The sequence below is a fragment of the Calidris pugnax genome, unplaced genomic scaffold (assembly GCF_001431845.1).
Source record: "Calidris pugnax isolate Ruff unplaced genomic scaffold, ASM143184v1 scaffold38, whole genome shotgun sequence".
In the NCBI taxonomy this organism is placed as follows: Eukaryota; Metazoa; Chordata; class Aves; order Charadriiformes; family Scolopacidae; genus Calidris; species Calidris pugnax.
Window position 1 is genome coordinate 4,692,927 of NW_015090995.1, and position 21,814 is coordinate 4,714,740.

Below are 21,814 nucleotides of genomic sequence, written 5' to 3' on the forward strand. Positions count from 1 at the left end.
TATTAGTGTTTAATGTTTTTCTGTTTGAGAAGATGGGGGGGGGGGGGGTGTAAACCTGTCAGTCTATCAAAGACTTTATATTATTATACTGTATTCCAGTATCTATTCTGTTACACTGTCCAATATCTACTCTAACGTCTCACCTATATTCCCACAGCACGTAGGCATGTGAGCAGAATAGAGAGAGTGGTTGGGCACTGATTTTTGACCTCTCTTCCACTACAAGCATCTGGGAGCATCAAACAAAATTGATAGGAGCAGACTGGAAGCAAGCAAAAGGCTGTGATTCTTCACTCAACTGGTAGCTGAACTGTAGATCTTCTTGCAAAGGGATGGCATCAGGGATGGCAAAGTTTTACATGCGATCAAGGGGAAAATTAGTATTAGTATCTCACAGTCTTGCCTTGCTCTTACCTTTCTTCCCTTTGCTTTCAGCTCCTATCAGAAGTGGCACGTTAGGACTGGTGGACAGTCGTGTGAGTCATTATGATGATTTCTCAAATTTACAATGTTATTTCCTCTTATGAGGGATTCTTACAAATTCTTAAGATGAATTCATTCTTAAGATGAATTCTTACAAAATGTTTAAACTGATATGTTAGAGTATTGCTAACTGGTTTTCATTCATCTTCTGGAATAAAATGGTGTCAGTTTTGCATGTTGATATTGTTCCATATTTTCATAAGATGTCTTGCCTTCAGGCACGCATCATTTTTGAACTGCAGTCAGCATTAGGTCGCTAATTTCCCAGAACAATGTTTAATAAAGTTAAAGATGTGACCAAAAAAAAAATATATCCTGGATGCAGATAAAGTATGAATGATTTGTAAGAGCCACTTGTTCTGGTGTGCAGCTCATCTCATTCCAAAATAACTCCAGGAAGGGTGCTTTTCAGAAGGGTCTGTGCTCAGGCTGACATAATAGGGATTTTCCATTTTAGATATGAATGTCTTGTGACTCTGGTCACCTGAGGATATAGAGGTTTCCCCCATCTTCAAAGGGCTGAAGCTACAGCTGACACTTGGGTATTCTTGCTGGCCCTTCAGACCCTTCCCTTTTCAGTAAATCCAGATCAGCTTGAGACAGGACAGATTGAGACAGCACAGCAAGCAGTCAGGAGCAATCCCACTTCTTGAGAACTGGGAGAACAGTGTTTCTGGACCAGCCTGATGAAAGCAACACTAAGCATCATCTCTGCCATTCTGGCCATACCCAGCTGCTGCTTGCTTACACAGAGGAAAAAAAAAAGAAATGGTTCCTTGATTCATTAGGGTTTTGTCAGGTTTTCTTCTCCCACCTGCTGAAGGCAGTGACAAGTTTCCATCCTTCAAAAAATTCAGTATAACTTGAAAATGATGAGACTCAGGGATCAGCACTAATTGTATTAATACTTGCTTGGAAGATTAGCTCTGAAAAACTGATAATTCGTGGGCTCTTTGTTCACTGTGGTTTAGTGCCTATGGATTCCCTCTCTGGAAGTGTGTTGCTGCAGCAGTTCTGTCTTTTGAGGTCAGTGTGATGAGCTGCGTGGGTGTTTTTAGACATGAATCACATGCAAAAGGCTGATTCTCTTTTTCTTTTCTTCTTTTTTTCCCCCTGACGTACTAGGCAGCTTTGAAAAAGAACAGCCTTCCAAATTCCCATACTTCTTTTTCAATGGAAAAACAACATGAAGTCTTATACTCATTAACTGTTCTCTCTCATCTATGGTGTGTTTATTAACCACAACAATACCATGATTTATGCAGAATAAATCTATAATAGCTCTATTATAGATCTATAATCTATAAAATCTAGATTTATGCCTATAAATCTATAAACCCCTATATGGTGGGGTCACAGCCAAATGACTCCAGCAATGTGGGACCTACCACCTTAGGTGAATTGTACTGCAGGGTTCAGTAACTGGGAAATCAGTTTGTGTGGCATTGGAGACGTTGCTGGGTTTCCCTGGGTCAGTGCTCTGGCAGCATGAGGTGTTCCTAATGCTGTCCCAGACAGGGGCAGGAGCAGCATCAGTGCTCTGGCTCTAAACGTGCCTGCTGCAATTCGGGTGTCAGCATCTCTTAAGTCCAAATCTGTGTAATTTTTTCTTCATTGCATAGAGAGAGTTTGTGTTGAGTGGTTTCAGGAAACAGGTTCTTCCAGGAAAGAGAACCTTTTGGGATTTTGGATTATCTACTACCTGCCAGCAGAGGTTAAGAAGTGGACCAGCCTCCTAGAGCCTCTGGGCCATTCCTGGTGAGTTGAAGCAGTGTAGATTGTTGTGTTAGTACTGTAATGACTTTATTTTGGCTGCCAACTAGCAATTATTTTTTCACTTTCTCTGTGTTTTTTGTACTGTGATTATTTAAATTTAGGTCTGTTTGCTGAAGTATAGTGACCCTGGGGCCATGAACGCTAGTCCTGAAAGCTACCTGTATTTGTAGATGAAGGAAATGTAATGATTGCTAAAGTGAGGATAAGGCTGAGCTTTGGATCTTAATTTCACCTGCATTTGCATGTTCTGGTAGGGAGGGAATTGCTGGCAATGTCCTCAGAAATACCCCTCCTGCTTTTTGGTGCTCTGAGTTCCCCTGCCTGGGTGACTTGCCAATGGCTCAGCAGCATTTGCATTTGGAGCATAGGGCCATTAGGCCCTCAGAAGGAGCTTGGGAGTCTCTGGAAAGTTGGGTTTTTTGGTCCAGGCCACTTTCTTTCTTTGAGAACCTCAAATCACTCTGCTGAGTGACTGTTAAGAAAGCAGGTGAGAGACAAAACCACCCCTTTCATATCTGACTTCAGTGCAGATACCTATCTGTTATACTGGCTTTGGGAACAAGGCATGTTCAGTAGCACTAAGGGACCTGGGCATTTTGGAAAAAGCAGGTTTGCTTTTCTATTATTAGCATCCTCATTAAGGAAGTGTTGTTTGATCTGAAGCATTTCGGTGCCTAGTGTCCCTTCCCTATTGATGAGCTGCCAGTCTCACGGCTTGGAGCAGGTGCTTGGATAAACCTCTGCTGTCATATTGGCTGCTTTTATAGCTGAGACCTCGGGGCACTTTCAAAATTCATAGAACCATCGATTGGTTTGGGTTGGAAGGGACCTTAAAGATCACCTAGTTCCAAGCCCCCTGCCACGGGTAGTGACACCTTCCACTAGACCAGGTTAGTCAAAGCCCCATCCAGCCCGGCCTTGAACACCTCATGAGATGTAATCTCATATTAGAAGGCCACCAAACTTGTCAGGCATGATTTGTTCTTAGTGAAACCATGTTGGCTGTCACCAATCACCTCCATGTTTTTCATGTGCCTTAGCATAGTTTCCAGGAGGATCTGCTCCATGGTCTCTCTGGGCACAGAGGTGAGACTGGCTGGCCTGTAGTTCCCTAGGTCTTTCTTTTTTCAGTTTTTAAAAATAGGGGTTATGTTTCCCCTTTTCTAGTCAGCTGGCAGGTTCCTCCCATGGTCTTGAACCTGATCCTTTCCTACACTTGGCAGTTCTTCATTCTCCCAGTCCCTGCTCTTCCCACTTTGAACTTTACTGTTTCATGGTCATTGCAGCCAAGACTGTCCATGAGCTTCACATTCCCCACCAGTGCCTCCTTGTTGGTGAGAACAAGGTCCAGCGTAGCAGCTCTCCTCATTGTCTCCTCAATTACTTGGAAAAGAAGGTTATCATCAATGCATTCCAGAAACCTCCTGGATTGCCTATGCCCTGCTGTGTTGTCCTTCTAACAGATATTTGGGTGGTTGAAGTCCCCCATGAGGACCAGGGCTTGTGAAGGTGAGGCTGCTCCTATTTGTCTGTAGAGGGCCTCATCCTCTCAGTCTTCCTGGTCAGGTGGCCTGTAGCAGACCCCCACTGTAATGTCACCTAGAATTCATGTCATAGTCTAATGCATCAGCACAAGGCATCAAATGTGCTGTTGCAGAGTAAGAGGTACTATAACGTGGCCTGGAATTCATGTCATATAGTCTAATGCATCAGCACAAAGCATCAAATGTGCTGTTGCAGAGTAAGAGGTTTTCTCAGCCGTAGAGGCAGGAATTCAGAAGCAAAGCAGTTACTATGTCAGCTGAGCTTGGGTGGGAGATGGGGAGCTTTAATTTGTGCCTGTCTGCTTGGTTTTCAATTAGAGACAGTGGGAATTTTGGGGACACAGGGCCATACTGCAGAGTGGAAAGGTGAAACTGAAGACTTGAAGGATGCTAATGTCGTCTTGAATGATGGCCCTGATGGCTGCACCTTCTGCCCTCCTAAATGGAATTGGGCTCAGCCTACCAGAAGCAGAGAATAAAGCCATTTGAAGGCAGTTATCACCGAGAGGTGGAAGAGCTCTATTTTCCTTTAGTCAAGCCTGTGACACTGACCCCTCTTGTTTTGAGCAGCTGAATTACAACCTGCTCCTGGGAAACTCAGAGTGAACCCTTAGTTCTGCTCTGTGTCCTTCAGCAAGTCATAAGAGTGGATTATTATGTCTCATTTTGAGCAGCTGAATTACTGAGTGCTGCTGACTCCACAAAGGTGCTGGGGGGCAACATTGTTGGCATTTGTGGCTCGGGTACCTGAACTTAAGCAGGGATATTCAAAGGTTCTTGGTTTAACTCAAGTTGATACGGCCTTTGGGATTTTATAGTGGGTAAAATGACACTTGTAGGAATGGAAAGCATAGGTACTTGAAAAAGAGATATCAGATATCAAATTCTCATTTGAAAGGTACAAATCTTTGGGCAAATAACATATTTTTTTTCTTTTTTTTTATTAAAGGAACACTGTCAAGCATCATCCTGATACTATATTTAGTTTTTAAATTAAGTGTGTTCCGAGATCTTCATTTGCTGAGTGATCTGAGCCTCTTGTCTGCAGCGCAGTGGCAGTAAAGTGCTCTGTGAAGAGCTCCCAGATATGTGGTCTGATGTCCAAGTGATGTTGGGGAGGGGCTCTGGAGCTGCAGTGCCCTTGGGGTGAAATGTTTAGCTGCTTTTAAGCTAAGTCATAGATCGCAACCTCTGTTCCATCCTTCACCTTCTGGAGTGGAGAAGTTACGAAGAAGCTTTTAGTGCTTGTATGTGTAAATGCTTAAATGTTGAGGCACAGAGACTTACGGTTCTTTGTGTGTAATTTCTTTTCTGCTTCAGGAAAGAAAGGCTGTCAGGAAAAAGGACCTATTCAGTCTACTGCGTAAGAAATGTCCTAGAGGTGAGACGAAGGGAATAGGTGTGTGGAGGACATGTATCTTCTTTGTACCTTGCAGTTGTGGCTGTCAGGCTGGGAAATGAGGTTTTTCAGACATAGTTCTGTGTGCTCGGAGCAGGTCAATGTACATATGGACCACGCACTGAGTGGTGGGAGTAAGGTGAAGACCTCTTGGCACAGGAGGACTTGTTGCCAGCTGTGAATCACTGCAGAGCTGTGGTGATGTGCTGCTCCATGCCCTGCCCGGCACTGTCAGCAGCACAGATTTTTCAGGAAAAAGGAGGCACCTGTTAAACAAACACGTTTCTGAAACTGTAGGGGATAATGTCATGAACTCCCTGTGTATTTTACCTTGTGAGTTTAGGGTATAACCTGGGCTCACAGCTGCACCCCACTGGGTATGAGAGGTGTACCATCACGCTGGACATGGTGCATCACTGGCTGAAGGAGATGGGTCTGAGGTGTTCTAGCTGGAGCATAGTCCCTGTTTTCCTTTTCTGACAGGAAAGCATCAGGGTGGAAAAAGGTATGAAGGTGAAACTTCTGAACACTTTCTAACGTACCAAGAACTTCTTAAGCTGCCATCAGGCCACTAGGTATAAGTGCTTGTATTCCTTCCAGGGCAAAGGAAGCATGAGCTGTCCTTGTGTTTTGCCATGAACCCAGTTGCTTGCACCCAGCTTGGTTGTTGCAGGCTGTAGCACTGGTTACATCCAGGGTGAGACTATGAAGTTTTCTGTAGGATAATCCTGTACCCTGAGTGTAAATACACATTGCATGGTGCAGAAGGGACCAAAACATGGTACCAAGTCAGCCTCTGTCCTTACGGGATCATGGATACCATCTGGTTAAAGACTTACCACGTTACTGAAATGATGCTGTCCTAGATGAAACTGGGTCTTGCGTTGTAAGCAAAAAATGAATGTGTATATAGGCAAGGGAGCTGGCATTGAGAAATCTTGCTCAGGAGATATGTTCTTCTGGCTGCAGTTTTGCTCCTTTTTCCTCATAAGGGTCTTGTACCACCACAGATGAGGCTGTGTCAATACAATAAAGAAAGAAAAAGCTTTAAGCCTCAGCAAGGGGAGAGTTTTAAGCCTGAAATAAGGAGTGTCAGCAGGGGTTCCAGCAGTCCCTGAGGTGGTGCTCTTAAGGCCCAGACTAAGGGCTGGTAGATGGGTGGCTGTGATGTGCAGTGGAGTGAGTTAGAGCAGCTTGGCAAACAAGAAGTGCTTCCTGTGGAGGTCTGTAACTAACATTTAATGACTGATTGCTCTCATTATTTAGCACCTCCATGGGCAGCAGACAAGCTGACATGGACTCATCAGCAGCTGACCCAGTATTGACTCAATCAGCATTGGTGTTGTGCTAGGCAAAGTACAGGGAGGCTACCTCGCCCCTTACTCCCAGCACTGCTCCTTCTTGTCCTGCACTTCTCAGCATCCACTTTATTTAATAGCTGCTAAAAATAATTCTTTTACTCTAGCTTTTGCATCCAGGAGTGTAGCTCTTCTTGTAAATCTTACCTTCCTGGCTTGTTACCCTGCTACAGTACTTACGTTAGGCAAGGCAATGGAAAATTGTTTTGAGTTCTCCTGATTTAATTTCTTCCTCTTTCCCCCTTGCCCCTGCATTTGCTTGCATAGAACATAAGGAAATCTGTAATGAAAGTAATGAGGACATAGCAGAGAAAAATAAAACCTTTTGGAGAGGTGAGGCAGGATTTGGACAAGGCATCTAAAAATGTCTGTAGGCAAGAGTCACCATTAGGCATTGCAGGGAGATATTCACACAGCAGAAGCTCTGAAGTCATGTTTCCTTTTCCCTGTGCAGAGACAGAAGAGTTCTGGGACAGCTGAGGATCTCCTGCTCCATTGGGAATGGCTGATACAGACCCCATGGCATCACTTCTTGTGCCAGATACCAGCATGTCAACTTGGCATGCAGTGCTGGGCAGCATGCTCAAGGAAGAGGTGGGTGCCCTATCCTAGCTGTTTTTCCCCTATGAATTAACTCTTCTCCCCAGGAGTAGTTTTTGCTGTTGGTACAGCAAAAAGCAGTTGGTACTTAGCTGCTGTGAGCAATTGGAGCCTTTCCTCCCAACTGAGGGAAGGCTGTGGCAGAGCTTTGCTTGCCAGATCACCACTGACTGGGATGTCAAGCTGGGATGTGGATCCCCTTTGCTCCAAGATACCCAAGTGTATTTTTGGACTCACAGGCACTTGCTGTTGAAGAGCCCATAACTCATCTCTGCTGTTTGGGGCCATCTGGGGATAGTCTTTGGTGCTCCAGCTGCAGTCAGTGACTTGTTTTCTGTATAACCCTTCAGAAAGCAGTCACTGGAGTTTGCATTCATTAACCATAAGTAAAAAGCTTCAGAAGGAAAGAAGCAGGCCTAAATCACATAATTCTCACAGCACATTTGGACACACCCTCATGCTCTGCCTTCAGCAACCTGTGCTCCCCTCGCAGTGGAGCTGGTCCCCAAGGAACAGCTGAGCACGATCTCCACATTAGCGACACGCTGCATCTTTTCTGCTCTTGGGAATGAGACTTGGAGAAAGCCACAGCTAAGACACTGCAACACCTGGTTACACTTCTGCAACACAGCAGAAGAATCCCAGCTCTCAGCACACAAAAGGACAGTTCACATGGATCCTCATCCCCTGCTTTTCACCCAGGACCTTGTTGGGAAGATCACACTGCTGTGCTGCACGGCCAGTGCTGAGAGGCAGCAGCTGACAGTCACATTCATCTCCCAGCTGCATCACTCCTCTCCTTTCAGTGCTTCACAGCTGGGGAAGGAAGTGTCCTCCTGCTCTTTCCTTCCTTCCTTCCCTCCCTCCCACCCCCTTCACAAGTGAAGTTCTTGAACCACCTTGCTCTCTCCTTCTCTTTACAAAAGTGACGAAAGTATAACTCCAACTACTTACACTAATACATTCTATTTACAAGGCAATAAATCACTGTCATAATTCATGTATGAGTAGCACTGTTTTAATATGAATAAATATTGGAAATTGAAGGCTCTCTCTTCTTTCTGTTCCTTTGTAGGAGCAGGGGGACTAGTAGCACTTGTAGGAGTGCTTCTTATTTACAGTATCTCCAAATAGCATGATTTAACCCATTCATGTGCATTCTTTAGCAGATTTCATCCATTTACACACACAAGAACCAACACCAGTCCCCATGCAGTTTAACCGGGACCACTTGTGCACGAGGAAGATTGTGATCTCAGTGATTAGACCCCATCACACCCCTGAGGGCTTGGTCCCTGTGTTTTCGCACACACTCCTGTTCACACTGCAGTCATTGCCACCTTGGTATTGCTGTCATGAACTCTAAACCGGGTTCTGTCTTTCTCTGCTCTGCATCTCCCGTGGGCTGTGCTAGCAGGCCTTCATTTGACTTGGCTTTTTAACACCCAGTGGGGCAGGACTCAGCTCCCCTGTGCAATAGCCATGCAGGACACAGCCAAAGCACTGCTGCATCTTCAGGGTGGCTGAAGACACATGTGCTCTTCCCCACCAGCCCCTCCACAGCAACACCCTGCATAGCTCAGTAGCTGGAGGCTCTCAGTGCCCTGCACCCCAGATCCTGCAAGGACAGGGATCCCAGACTCCTCCATCCCAAGCTGAGGAGCCCATCCTGGTATTCCTCTGTTCTGGCAGGGAGCAGAAAGCTGCCTGAATCTTGTAAATCCCCCTTTACCAATAGAGAATTGAGGCAAGGTAGAAAGCTCACAGCCAACCCCTATTAGAGACCTATTATTCATTAAGCTGTTACTACTAAGACAATCAAGCTCTTACAGTGGATAACCAGCCCTGCATCCCTCTGTCTGCCACACGATGGCAGAAGAACCAAAGATCATTGCAAAGTGCTTTTAAAATATCTGCTGCAAACAGGGAAGGCACCTGTCTCTGGATCTGCTGGTGATAAGGGTATCACCTCTTACGTGGCTAACCCAGAGCCCACCAGGAACCCAGCCTGGTCAAGACAAAGCGGGTGGAGGGGGCTGTGCTGCCCATGGCTTCTCCACAGGGAGGTCACAGCTTCATTTCTCCACGCAGGTCTCACATCATGCCATCACATAGCCCAAATACCACAGGAGACCCCCTATTAGTTTCCATGCACACCAGTGACCACAAGGGCTTGAAGAAAGATCTCCAACATTTCAAAACATGAGGAAGCTGTAAATTCAACGGTACGAGCCCTGAGCCACCTGCCAGAATTAGACCTACTTTGTGTAAGCAATTGGATAGGTGACCTCCAGAGGACCCTTCCAACCTGAATTACCCCATGGACCAACTCACTCCAGGTCAGATGCTGCAGCCTGTTCTGCTCCAGATCCTAGCTGTTTTCCCCCTATGAATTAACTCTTCTCCCCAGGAGTAGTTTTTGCTGTTGGTACAGCAAAAAGCAGTTGGTACTTAGCTGCTGTGAGCAATTGGAGCCTTTCCTCCCAACTGAGGGAAGGCTGTGGCAGAGCTTTGCTTGCCAGATCACCACTGACTGGGATGTCAAGCTGGGATGTGGATCCCCTTTGCTCCAAGATACCCAAGTGTATTTTTGGACTCACAGGCACTTGCTGTTGAAGAGCCTATAACTCATCTCTGCTGTTTGGGGCCATCTGGGGATAGTCTTTGGTGCTCCAGCTGCAGTCAGTGACTTGTTTTCTGTATAACCCTTCAGAAAGCAGTCACTGGAGTTTGCATTCATTAACCATAAGTAAAAAGCTTCAGAAGGAAAGAAGCAGGCCTAAATCACATAATTCTCACAGCACATTTGGACACACCCTCATGCTCTGCCTTCAGCAACCTGTGCTCCCCTCGCAGTGGAGCTGGTCCCCAAGGAACAGCTGAGCACGATCTCCACATTAGCGACACGCTGCATCTTTTCTGCTCTTGGGAATGAGACTTGGAGAAAGCCACAGCTAAGACACTGCAACACCTGGTTACACTTCTGCAACACAGCAGAAGAATCCCAGCTCTCAGCACACAAAAGGACAGTTCACATGGATCCTCATCCCCTGCTTTTCACCCAGGACCTTGTTGGGAAGATCACACTGCTGTGCTGCATGGCCAGTGCTGAGAGGCAGCAGCTGACAGTCACATTCATCTCCCAGCTGCATCACTCCTCTCCTTTCAGTGCTTCACAGCTGGGGAAGGAAGTGTCCTCCTGCTCTTTCCTTCCTTCCTTCCCTCCCTCCCACCCCCTTCACAAGTGAAGTTCTTGAACCACCTTGCTCTCTCCTTCTCTTTACAAAAGTGACGAAAGTATAACTCCAACTACTTACACTAATACATTCTATTTACAAGGCAATAAATCACTGTCATAATTCATGTATGAGTAGCACTGTTTTAATATGAATAAATATTGGAAATTGAAGGCTCTCTCTTCTTTCTGTTCCTTTGTAGGAGCAGGGGGACTAGTAGCACTTGTAGGAGTGCTTCTTATTTACAGTATCTCCAAATAGCATGATTTAACCCATTCATGTGCATTCTTTAGCAGATTTCATCCATTTACACACACAAGAACCAACACCAGTCCCCATGCAGTTTAACCGGGACCACTTGTGCACGAGGAAGATTGTGATCTCAGTGATTAGACCCCATCACACCCCTGAGGGCTTGGTCCCTGTGTTTTCGCACACACTCCTGTTCACACTGCAGTCATTGCCACCTTGGTATTGCTGTCATGAACTCTAAACCGGGTTCTGTCTTTCTCTGCTCTGCATCTCCCATGGGATGTGCTAGCAGGCGTTCACTTCACTTGGCTTTTTAACACCCAGTGGGGCAGGACTCAGCTTCACTGTGCAATAGCCATGCAGGACACAGCCAAAGCACTGCTGCATCTTCAGGGTGGCTGAAGACACATGTGCTCTTCCCCACCAGCCCCTCCACAGCAACACCCTGCATAGCTCAGTAGCTGGAGGCTCTCAGTGCCCTGCACCCCAGATCCTGCAAGGACAGGGATCCCAGACTCCTCCATCCCAAGCTGAGGAGCCCATCCTGGTATTCCTCTGTTCTGGCAGGGAGCAGAAAGCTGCCTGAATCTTGTAAATCCCCCTTTACCAATAGAGAATTGAGGCAAGGTAGAAAGCTCACAGCCAACCCCTATTAGAGACCTATTATTCATTAAGCTGTTACTACTAAGACAATCAAGCTCTTACAGTGGATAACCAGCCCTGCATCCCTCTGTCTGCCACACGATGGCAGAAGAACCAAAGATCATTGCAAAGTGCTTTTAAAATATCTGCTGCAAACAGGGAAGGCACCTGTCTCTGGATCTGCTGGTGATAAGGGTATCACCTCTTACGTGGCTAACCCAGAGCCCACCAGGAACCCAGCCTGGTCAAGACAAAGCGGGTGGAGGGGGCTGTGCTGCCCATGGCTTCTCCACAGGGAGGTCACAGCTTCATTTCTCCACGCAGGTCTCACATCATGCCATCACATAGCCCAAATACCACAGGAGACCCCCTATTAGTTTCCATGCACACCAGTGACCACAAGGGCTTGAAGAAAGATCTCCAACATTTCAAAACATGAGGAAGCTGTAAATTCAACGGTACGAGCCCTGAGCCACCTGCCAGAATTAGACCTACTTTGTGTAAGCAATTGGATAGGTGACCTCCAGAGGACCCTTCCAACCTGAATTACCCCATGGACCAACTCACTCCAGGTCAGATGCTGCAGCCTGTTCTGCTCCAGCATCTCTACACTTCTTTTTGGCAATGGGGCCTGAAACCAGCTGGTTTTTGACCTGGAGCAGTCATAATGGTCTGGAGTAATCTCAATACAGAAGAGCTGCTTTACACACACAAGACCTACACTCTCAGTCCCCTCAATCAGCTTACCTCCTATGTAGGACTTCTTACCTCACAGATAAAGAGACTCCAGAAGCACTAGAGCAGCAGTGATGTGCTTACAAGGGACAAGTTCCATACCAGAGCCCTACTTCCAGATGTCATGACACAAAATAGATCTGTACTACCCAGTATCAGGTGGGAGAAATCCAAATGGGTGTTCGTGAACACAACTTCACTGACTTCTGCACCAAAAACCATCATGAAACAAACAAAAAAAAAGTGCCTTACCATGTTTTAGTTCATTCTCATGTTATCCAAAGACAGAGGACTTCATTTGAAGGGACTGACCTCAGCTGGAGCTTTTCGTTCTGGAGAAACTCAGACACACTTCACTGAAGTGGGAAGCAGTCCGGGGAGCAGGTGCACCAATGTCTTTCTGTGGAGACCTAAAAATTGTACAGAGATGTTTTACTTGGCCTTTTGAACTCAATAGCCATACTGTGCTAGTCTGAAAGCAGTCCCATTTGCACATCATGGTAAGCAGCTCTCACTTGTTCCCTTGGCCAACAAAATGCCCTCAGAGAATAACAAGACTTTGAGCCTTTGGTCTGATTGCTGCATTTAGAAAAGGTTAAAATGTCACTCCTTAGAACGTAAGCCTTCCGTGAAGCTTTAGAAATACAGGTAATGGTAATATAAATACTCTGAGCAACTTTGGAATTACTCTCTTTGCAGTTGTGCTCCTACCAGCCTTCAGCGTGAGAACCCAACTGCAGCAGAGGAAGCCAGAGACCAGCGCTGATTTAGCTGTGTTCAGCATTGCCTCAAATGAGGGGAGATACTACACTTAAATCAATGCTTTGCTGTCACTTTCTGCCCATCTTTCTTTTGTATACCAACTATTGAGCAGAATGCAGTTGTACAGCTGTGGGTCTTGCTCTGGATGGATGATGAAGCAGCCTGTAAGTGCCTGAAAACAGGAAGACGCCAACATTTGGAGCTGCTTCGCTTTATAAACTATGTGAATTCTAGAAGTTACCTTTTTCTCCTCCTGTTGAGCCATTTGTGAACCAAAAGGTAGACTAAGATGGCAAAAAGGATGAGCAGCAAAATGATCATCACCACGAAGAGTATTTAGAGTCATTCTGAAATCCAGACTTCTCCTGTTCATGGTTGTTCAAGTATACCCCTGTAAAATAATGAATAGGTGTTAATTTTATATAGCATGTTGTAAAATTGTAAGAGTAGCAGGAGTCGATTATGGAGAACCCAAGCACAGTGATGTGAGCATTACTGACATGGGGAAATGGTGTTTCAGCTTCTGTGGGATGCCATCTGGCACATACATCCAGTGCAATGCATTGAAAAATGCCTATATTGCTGTATTCTGTTCTGTATTGCTTTTGGAAGAGTTTCTTCTCTTCTCATCTCCACACTTTCCTGCACCAGGAAGAAGGGGAACAGGACCTTGTTCTCATCAGCAAAACTGATCATTGCTGGGGCTACATTCGGCAGGTGATTTCCAGTCTGCAGTGATGGCAGGATTAGAGACTGAGCACACCACTTTCCAGACCCACATTTCTCCCTAGATCTCCTTGTAAAGTATTCTTTTCTTTGAAATGGACTCATAATCTCATTTTGCTGCAAGATGCCTCTTCCAGATACTCATGGAAGTATGATATCTTCTTAGAAAGAAATAATCAGAAAATGTTAGAAAGGGAAAGGGGTTTTTAAGCTATTCTGTACCTCAGAAGTACAGTTTCTTCTCCTTCTTTACAATTGTCTGACATGATGCAGATACCTCTTCTTTTTTGTAGAACTCATGTCATCCTGTTCTCTGCTAAGACTTACTAGCATATAGCAGCTATAAACTGGTCTATTTTAGCTCAGCTGTTAGATCATTTTCAGGCAACAGCTGCTCTTCAAGGGATGGGAGCCAGGACCCGAGGGGATAACCCAGCGAGCAGGACAGGACCTCAGCAACCAGGACCCACACCACCCCCAGGGAGGGAGCAGGGCAGGCCAGGGGAGCAATCAGGTTCAATCAAGATCTTGGATCACCAGACAAGTCCACAGTGATAAGGCAGGTCCAAGGTCAAGTTTAGGAGGTCAATCCACAGCTCAGGGTCAGGTCCAGCAGAAATATCCAGCATCAGACACAGCTCTGGGATGTCCAGGCAGAGCCACAGTGCTGAGACAGATCCAATAACGATCCGGGACATGAACCCACAGATCAGGGTCCAATGACAGCCAAGGCATGGCTGTAGCTGAGCTTTCCTGCAGAAAGACAAGCTTTTCTGCAAGCAGCTCAAGCAGACACTGAAAGTCCAGGGCCCAGATTAAAACTGGCTCCTGATCCCATGGGCGGAGTGTGAGGGACAGGCCCCAGGTGAGGCTGTTCAGGGCCATTAAGACCTATTAGTGCCCTCAGGGCTCTGGCAGTCATTGATCAAATCAGTTTGCGAGACCATATGCTGCAGAGAGGGTCCTGACTCACAGACAGATCACTTTTAACAGATCATTTTTTTGCCATTCGCTGTTTGAAACAGAAAATTAATACCCTCAATTGCTGTAAATTAAGTCTTTCTTTAGATTAACAGTGGCGATTAGCTGCTCTCTATCTGCTGAAATGATCCACTAAAGGCTTAGGTTACGAAATATCAAAACTGTGTCTTCAGTGCTCATTTTAGATCATACAGGTTTGAATGATGTCAATATTATAGACATCTGAAAGTGTGCTGCTTCTCAAAAAATAAAATAAAATATAAAATTGTAAAATAAAATATAAAATGAAATTATCTTCACATTTGGAAAGTCAAAACAGGCGAGGACTCACATACAGTGATTTCATTTTCCGACACAAATTGCAGCAATCCCATCAGTTCTTCTCCTCCTGTAGCACCCTGAACACCGGTGAAAGCTAAGGAGGGCATTAGCTGAGCTGCAGCCTCGAGTTGAGCGGCTGAAAAAACCTGGAGGTGAGGTAAAATTAAAATATCACGGGTAGCTCCTGCCTGCCCCAAAAGCATCTTCTCGGTGTGGTACCCGCGGCAGGTGGCGCTCCCCGGCTACAAATAGAGAGAGAGCTGGAAATCAGGCACTTGGCAAAAGTTCCTTTTCCTTCCCCCTTTCCCAATCCCTTTTCTCCATCCCTTCCCCCCTTCCTCCTTTTCCCCCCTTTCTCCACTTCCTCCTGTCCCCCTTTCCCTTCCCACTATCCTTCCTTTTTCCCCCTTTCTCTCCCTTCTCCCTGCAAGGAGGACCCCCTCATTGTTCAGTTATTCCTGCAGGAGCCACAATTAAAAAAAAAAAAAAAAAGTAGGAGAAATAGAGGTTCGTTTATTGGGGGACATGCAACTCATATGTGAAACTTGTCTAGAGAAATCACATGCAATCTCACACAGATCTTCCTGCTGCTTTTCTAGAGTTTTTCCAACTTTCATAGAAGTTTGGGTCCTGAGGGTATGATGGGCAGCATTCCTGCATATACAGATTACAAATTTTTTTCCAGAAGTTAAATAAAGTATATCTTGGAGATGTATTCCCTACAATCACACTCTATGAGCTCACCCCGGCAAGACCTTTCAAGGGTCATCTGCTCTCCCTTCCTGCATACACAGATTACAAAATTTTTTCCAGAAGTTAAATAAAGTATATCTTGGAGATGTATTCCCTACAATCACACTCTATGAGCTCACCCCGGCAAGACCTTTCAATGTACACTCCCTGTGTTGGTAAGAGAAGGCATCTTCACTGAAGGTGGCAAATTTCCACTTCTGTTAGATCTTGCTAGACCTTTTAAAAACACACATAGGAAGGCCGCCTTTCCAGATCTCCTGTTTTATAAGTAACTCAATACTCAAACTACCTCTCCACTACTTTTTTAAGTAAACTAAACCAGGTAGTTTCTCAAATTTAACCTTAAAGACTTTAAGTTCCTTTTTTCAATTTCCTTTTTTCAATTTCCTTTGAAGTCTCTCAAGATGTTCCAGATCCTCCTACAAATTTCTACACCAGAATTGGGCTCCCATTCAAATAGAGGACCCCATCTCCCCACTTTACTTGACATACTCCCTCCCTTTACTTGGGAGAACAAACAGCAGATGGCCAGACGGGACTCACCTCTCCAGACTTGGGAACAGCAACCCCAGGACTGCAGGACTGAAGCTGCTGCTTGCGTAGTTGTGGCACCCACTCCCTGTTTGTTCCTCAGATCGCACAGGATGCCAGCAATGTGGGTCTTCTATCCTACAGAAAAAAAAAAAAAAAAAATTGTGCAAAATTATAAAAAGAATTGGACATTTGCTGGCACTCGCAAGAATTCTCAGGGGAGAAGGACATTTGCTGGAAGACGGGGGAGAAGAAATGGTGTGTGGGGAGGGAGCAGGTGAACTTAATCTACAGCAGCTTCTGAGTGTGAAGAAGACTATTAGTGCCACTGGCACATTTCACGTTCATAGCTGTGGTGCTAGGCTATTTGTGTCATCTCCCTGCTATGAATTAAGAACGAGGAGTAACAAATTGTGCTGTCAGTCAGACACATTAGGAGAAATCCCAGTGTATGGTTGCTTACAAAAAAGCTAGTAACCCACCCGGAGCCAGAAAATCAAACTGAGGCTGAGAATTCTCTACATTTGGAAACACATAAGTTGGCAGCACTGGGCCAAATATACCACTGTGACAAGCAGCACAATCCTCCTAAAATGGACAAGGTTCTATCAGACCCCAAAACTGGCCTTACCCACTCTTTATCAGTTAAACTGTTGAGGAGACCGACCACTAGGGCAGTACTTAGTATGTGTCTTTTTCAAGCATGCACTTTTCATTAAGTAACTTATTTTAGACAAAGAACTTTTCACAGGAAGATGAGAGGACCTGCTTGATGAAATATTGACTCTCCCAATTCATATTAGATTCTCAAATCTAAGCATCATTCAGCAGCTCTGAATTGACTAATGGCCATCTCAGCAAATGGATTTCCACCTTCATCTTTAGTTCTTGTCTGAATTATATTAATACACATTGTTTATCTCTAATGAGCTCTAGAATATGATGTTAACAGAAGCAATTAAGGCCCAGCGTAACTGTCTGCAACGCTGTGCTGGAGCTGAATATATGGCTAATGAATCACTTCTATAGCTCCGTTCCAGTTTCCTTACTGCAAATTGTACTTCAGATGAGTTAAGCTCATTTTAGTGTCCAGGCTGTTGCTTTTATTTTTAACTTGTGTGTGTGCAAGAGGTTGCTTATATAAGAAAGAAGCAGATAGGTCCTTTGAAGAGCTAGTCTAATGTTTTTTATTTATTGCTCAGTGATCACAATTACCTTCAAAGAGAGGTGTCAGATTTAGACTTCCTTTTCCCCTACTGAGCATAGATTTAAATTTCTCCTAAGGTGTTTAAGTTCAGGAAAACAAAGCTTGATTCAGAGCACTGTTTAGCCAGGATGGTCAGGCCCTAGCTTTTTGTGCAGATAACCATGACTGAGAGGTCGGGTGCGTCAGGTTTTTTAGCCTAGTTGAACCCCTGTTCAAAGCAAAAGGGTGTCCCTCTCTAAAATATTTGGTGAACTGCTGGATTCAGGGAAAAATTTACATATAATTTGTGGCCACAAAAAATTAAAAGCTAAGACTGAGGTCAAAAGAAAAGCGAAGTATGATGCTACTCAGACAATTTTTGTTTTGAACTACTGCCCTATCCCAGCAAAGATTGGGCATCCTGGTCTTTAATGAACTATATTAAACATTAAACACTGAATCTTCAAGTTACTTGGAGCCCCTGAAAAGGAAAGAAAAGCTGCTACTTGACAGCAACATTCTCAGAAACGAAGACGAGAATTGCTGTAAGCCTCCAATTTAATGGCTTGGTCCTACAGTTGAAGCCAGAGAAATTTTACTATTGCCAGCAATAGGAACCTGTTGTAGATAAAGTTCTGTTTGAAACACCTGAGCTTTTCCCCGTGTTCTGATCTACTGAATAATCCTCTCATCTAGCCTTGAAGGCAAGCAAAGAAAACTGTAAGTATCAGACAACATGATCATTTGATCTCCTACTGTAAGAAATTGCTGCAACAAGCCAATGCCAGTTTGAATTTGCTCCTGTCATATATTGTGGCAGGAGCCTCAAAATCTGCCTGAAGGTGCTGCATCAGTCCAAACTGAAAAAGAAGTTAACAGCCATAGAACTATTGCTGTTCATATGTTCAGCTTCTTGCTTCGCTACAACAGAGCTGGCATCCTACACCTGGGATTTTTTCCTCAAAATGAACAATTTTGCCAATAGGCTCACCTGGCTGGAGTGGGCTGGGTTGGGCTGCTCTTTCTCTCAGTCCTGGTTCTGGCTGGTGGTTTTAAAACATCCATCTGAAACGCAAGCTGAAATGTAGCTCTTCAGGTAGCAAAGTGGAACACACTTGGCTGCTGCAGGAGAATCAGACAATTTTTACCTGTCTTCACCGACAGATGTTATCACCACACCTACAAGCAGGCTCTGCACTTCGACATACTTGATCTCCGACTGATGCTTAGTACCAAATTAGTCAGCAGTTCCTTTTTTATTTTGTAAGGAGTTATCTATCTAAGGACCAAGATCAAAGCAGCAAGAGCATCATTTCATTGTGCTGACTTGAATTGCAGTGTCACTTTAATTTGCAATCACTGAAGCAAAACCTCACCAAAAGCAAAGGAAATACTCCAGCAATTAGCCTGCACTCAACTCGGTGCTGCAGGAGGCAGGCTGCTGTACCAGCCCTGCTACTGAGCTCGGGGATGTCCCCACCACCCACCAAAGCCCACAGGTGAGGGGGCAGCTCTGAAATGGTGGAGCTGTGTCACTGGCGATGAGAAAGGGAGACTTGCTGGGACGTTTTAGAACAAAATGATCTGGAAAGGAACTTAAAGAAGTCAATCTTATGCCGCTATTTTTTGTTTGCTGGCTTGTTCGGTTTTGATACATGAAAAGGGGAATTGACAGAAGCTTATTTCATGCAAATTTTAACTTAAGCAAAGGCAAGGTTATTGAGTAACTTCTGGGCTTACAAGGCTCCTCGGTTTACTCGGGAGCGGACTATGTACTTCCACTGAAAGACATGAGAATAGAAGATCTGTGCTATAAGTGTTGGGAAAAAAAATAATTAATAGCCACACCCAGTTTCCTTATGCAGTTCCCTGACACATTAAGCTCCAAGGCTGTCCTCTGGATTCTCCAAACCTGACTCAATAATGCCGGGGGGGGACATTCACAGCTCAGGCATCAAAAGCAGGAGAAGATGAACCAGTGCAGCTTTTATCACAGTGCATTTGTAGGATGTCTTCATCATCTACATTACCTTTGCCACTAATACGTTTTATAGCAGAAATGTCCTCCTGTGCTGGGCGTTGTACAGTCACACACACACATTCCCATCTCCCCAAATTTACAGTTTCTATCAACAAGGAAAGGAGTGGATAGATGAGAAAAACCTTCACGCTGTTTTACACAGAGACAACTGAGACATCAAGTGACAAAGCAGTTTTCTCATGGTCTACAGAAAACCTAGGACACTCTTACAGGCCAGAACTTCACTGGCCAAAGCCCAGTATGAAATAGGCAGTCAGTTCCTCTTAAGGCCACCAGCAGCATGGACCTCTAAGACTGTCCTTCAGCGCCTGGACAGCTGGGTTGCCTACATGGCATTTGTACCAAACAGATGCAGGTAATTCAGAAAAGCGATGTTCCCAGGGTTTCTTTGCCCATCAGGATGGCAGGCAGAGAGTTTGAGCCCTTTTACAGATGACTGCACCAGAGAGTATTCACCAATCCCTCAGAAAGCCCTGTCCCTCAGCGTTCAAGCTGCTGGAAACTGAGCACCAAACACCCCACCCCAGCCCTCGCCACTGGTGGGTGACCAAAGGCGAGGAGGTCTGAAGTGGAGACACCAAAAAAAAAAATTAAAAAAAATTTAAAAAAAGGTTAAACCCGTGAGGGATGGTGTGGCAACCACCTCCCGTCAGCGCCCTGCCCATCTGCCCGGGCCCCTTTGTGGCGGCCGGTTCTCAGGGGGGGCCGGGGGGGCGGCCATGGGTGCTATATTAGGCACCTGCGGCTCGCACAATGGGCTGTGGGTGCTCGGGGGAGAGACAGATTGATGTATTGTGTGCGGGGGAGGAGGGCTGTCACTTGAATCCATGTGAACCCAGGCTTTCGGGGCAAGGGAGATTGACAGCTTTTGTAGGTCGCAGCTCTCTTTCAAAGCTCTGCTTTATAGACAGTAGGTTAGGGGGCCCGGGCTTTCACTCCCATAATTCGAACAGGGCAATCATCAGCATTGAGAATTTCTTCTCTCTCTCCCTCTCTCTCTCTCCTTTTTTTTTTTTTTTTTTTTTTTAACCCCCCTTGTTATGCATTAAATGATTTCAGTGGAGGAATGTGCAGCATTAATTAGAATTGGTTAGCAGATACCAAGGGGAAAAGTTTCTTCACAACAACTATAGGAGGTGTCACTGCTACAAAGACGGTTTTGTTTTCGCTCTCCCCCGCATTATCAGTGCAATATGTAAGGTAGCGATTCTTTTCATTTAAATTAAGTGGAAAGCTACTAAATCTTGTTTTATTCTCCAAAAAGAAAAAGGTCCTTAACACTTATCTTTTAACTTCTTTTATTTTGTAAGGTTAGTGTTTACTTTTGCTTTCAGTCCTCCCCATTAATCGGCCTGCAAAGATGTGTATCCAGTTTTGTGTATCATTTAGCTCTTACAATCATAGGCCAGTACAACTAATATATAAGGATTGTCTCCTGATTAAAGCAACAACGTTACCATTTAAAATCAAAGGCGCTCATCTAGAAGGACACATTGAAATTCAGAAGTGTGGCTGCCTGTTCTCTGCGGGGATTTCCTAGTTTCTTTCAACTTTTTAAATAGAAGTTAAGCTAAAAGATGGGCTTGAGCATATAAAGTAAGAGCTTAGAAGAAACGCTCATTAATATATTTATGTACAGATTTGTATTTCATTCCTTAAAAACTTTTCCCATCGAGAACATGCAAACAAATATCATCCCTGATAGTGTTTAAATAGTTTCTCCCATCAAATGTACTCAATTAGTTTATCAAAAAGAATTAGAAAAATAATTTAAAAAAAAAGAAAACAAACTGAAGTGAGTTTTGACACTTAACAATAGACACAATCCTATGGGCTACACCATATGTAATACCACATTCTTTTGTTTTCTGTTAAGGGTTTTAAAATTACCAAATTATTGCCACTTTAAGCATCATCTCTTAAGACATGTAAAGCCAACTGCTGTATCCAGAAGTAAATTACTAAGGCTCCATGCACTGGAGGTCTTCTTGCAACAAACTCACCCAAAATGTGAAGGCATTTATACTATGCCCACAGTATCAGTCAGCAATTGCCACTAGTCTTCTTTGTACCAGGAAAAGAATAATTCTTGCTTGTTCCCCCCGAGGGAGTGCTGGAAAGCACAGCCACAGGCAGAGCTGCCCGGGCAGGACAGAGCAGGAACTCCCAGAGATGCTGTGCTTCTCCTGCAGGGCAGGTACCACTGCTTCATTTTTTTTAATCTGATTCCCACAGTCTGGCCAATGCATTATATAGTCAAAATCACCGCTTAAAAAATAAGCTTTGTTGTTCGGTATCTGGATCATAACAAGCTTTCTTTATATCTTCATCTTCCTGAGGAGTCAGGAGTTACCAGTGGACGACAGAATGTTAGAGCTTTTTTTGACATAGCTCAGCATTGGCACAACAACTTTAAGAGCTACGTAAAGATGAGCTAAAGAGGGCTTGTGCAAAAGAAGAGAGGAGCAGCATCTACTAAACATGGGAT

General features: G+C 44.8%; 1 long non-coding RNA gene across 10 annotated transcripts in view; it reads right to left on the minus strand.

The window, feature by feature from the left end:
• The window catches only part of LOC106895721, a 45,125-nt gene that overhangs the window by 1,783 nt on the left and 21,528 nt on the right, over window positions 1-21,814 (minus strand). For 5 of the 10 annotated variants that reach the window (XR_001413493.1, XR_001413492.1, XR_001413485.1 and 2 more), the window contains 7 exons: window positions 18,277-18,407; window positions 16,112-16,237; window positions 14,826-14,961; window positions 13,029-13,178; window positions 12,278-12,435; window positions 6,042-6,218; window positions 5,233-5,468 (listed from right to left, as the gene is read on the minus strand). This is a non-coding gene — a long non-coding RNA (uncharacterized LOC106895721). Of the gene's footprint in view, window positions 1-5,232; window positions 5,469-6,041; window positions 6,219-12,277; window positions 12,436-13,028; window positions 13,179-14,825; window positions 15,058-16,111; window positions 16,238-18,276; window positions 18,408-21,814 lie in introns of all 10 variants that reach the window. The other 5 variants (XR_001413490.1, XR_001413486.1, XR_001413489.1 and 2 more) reach the window with 5 other exon arrangements.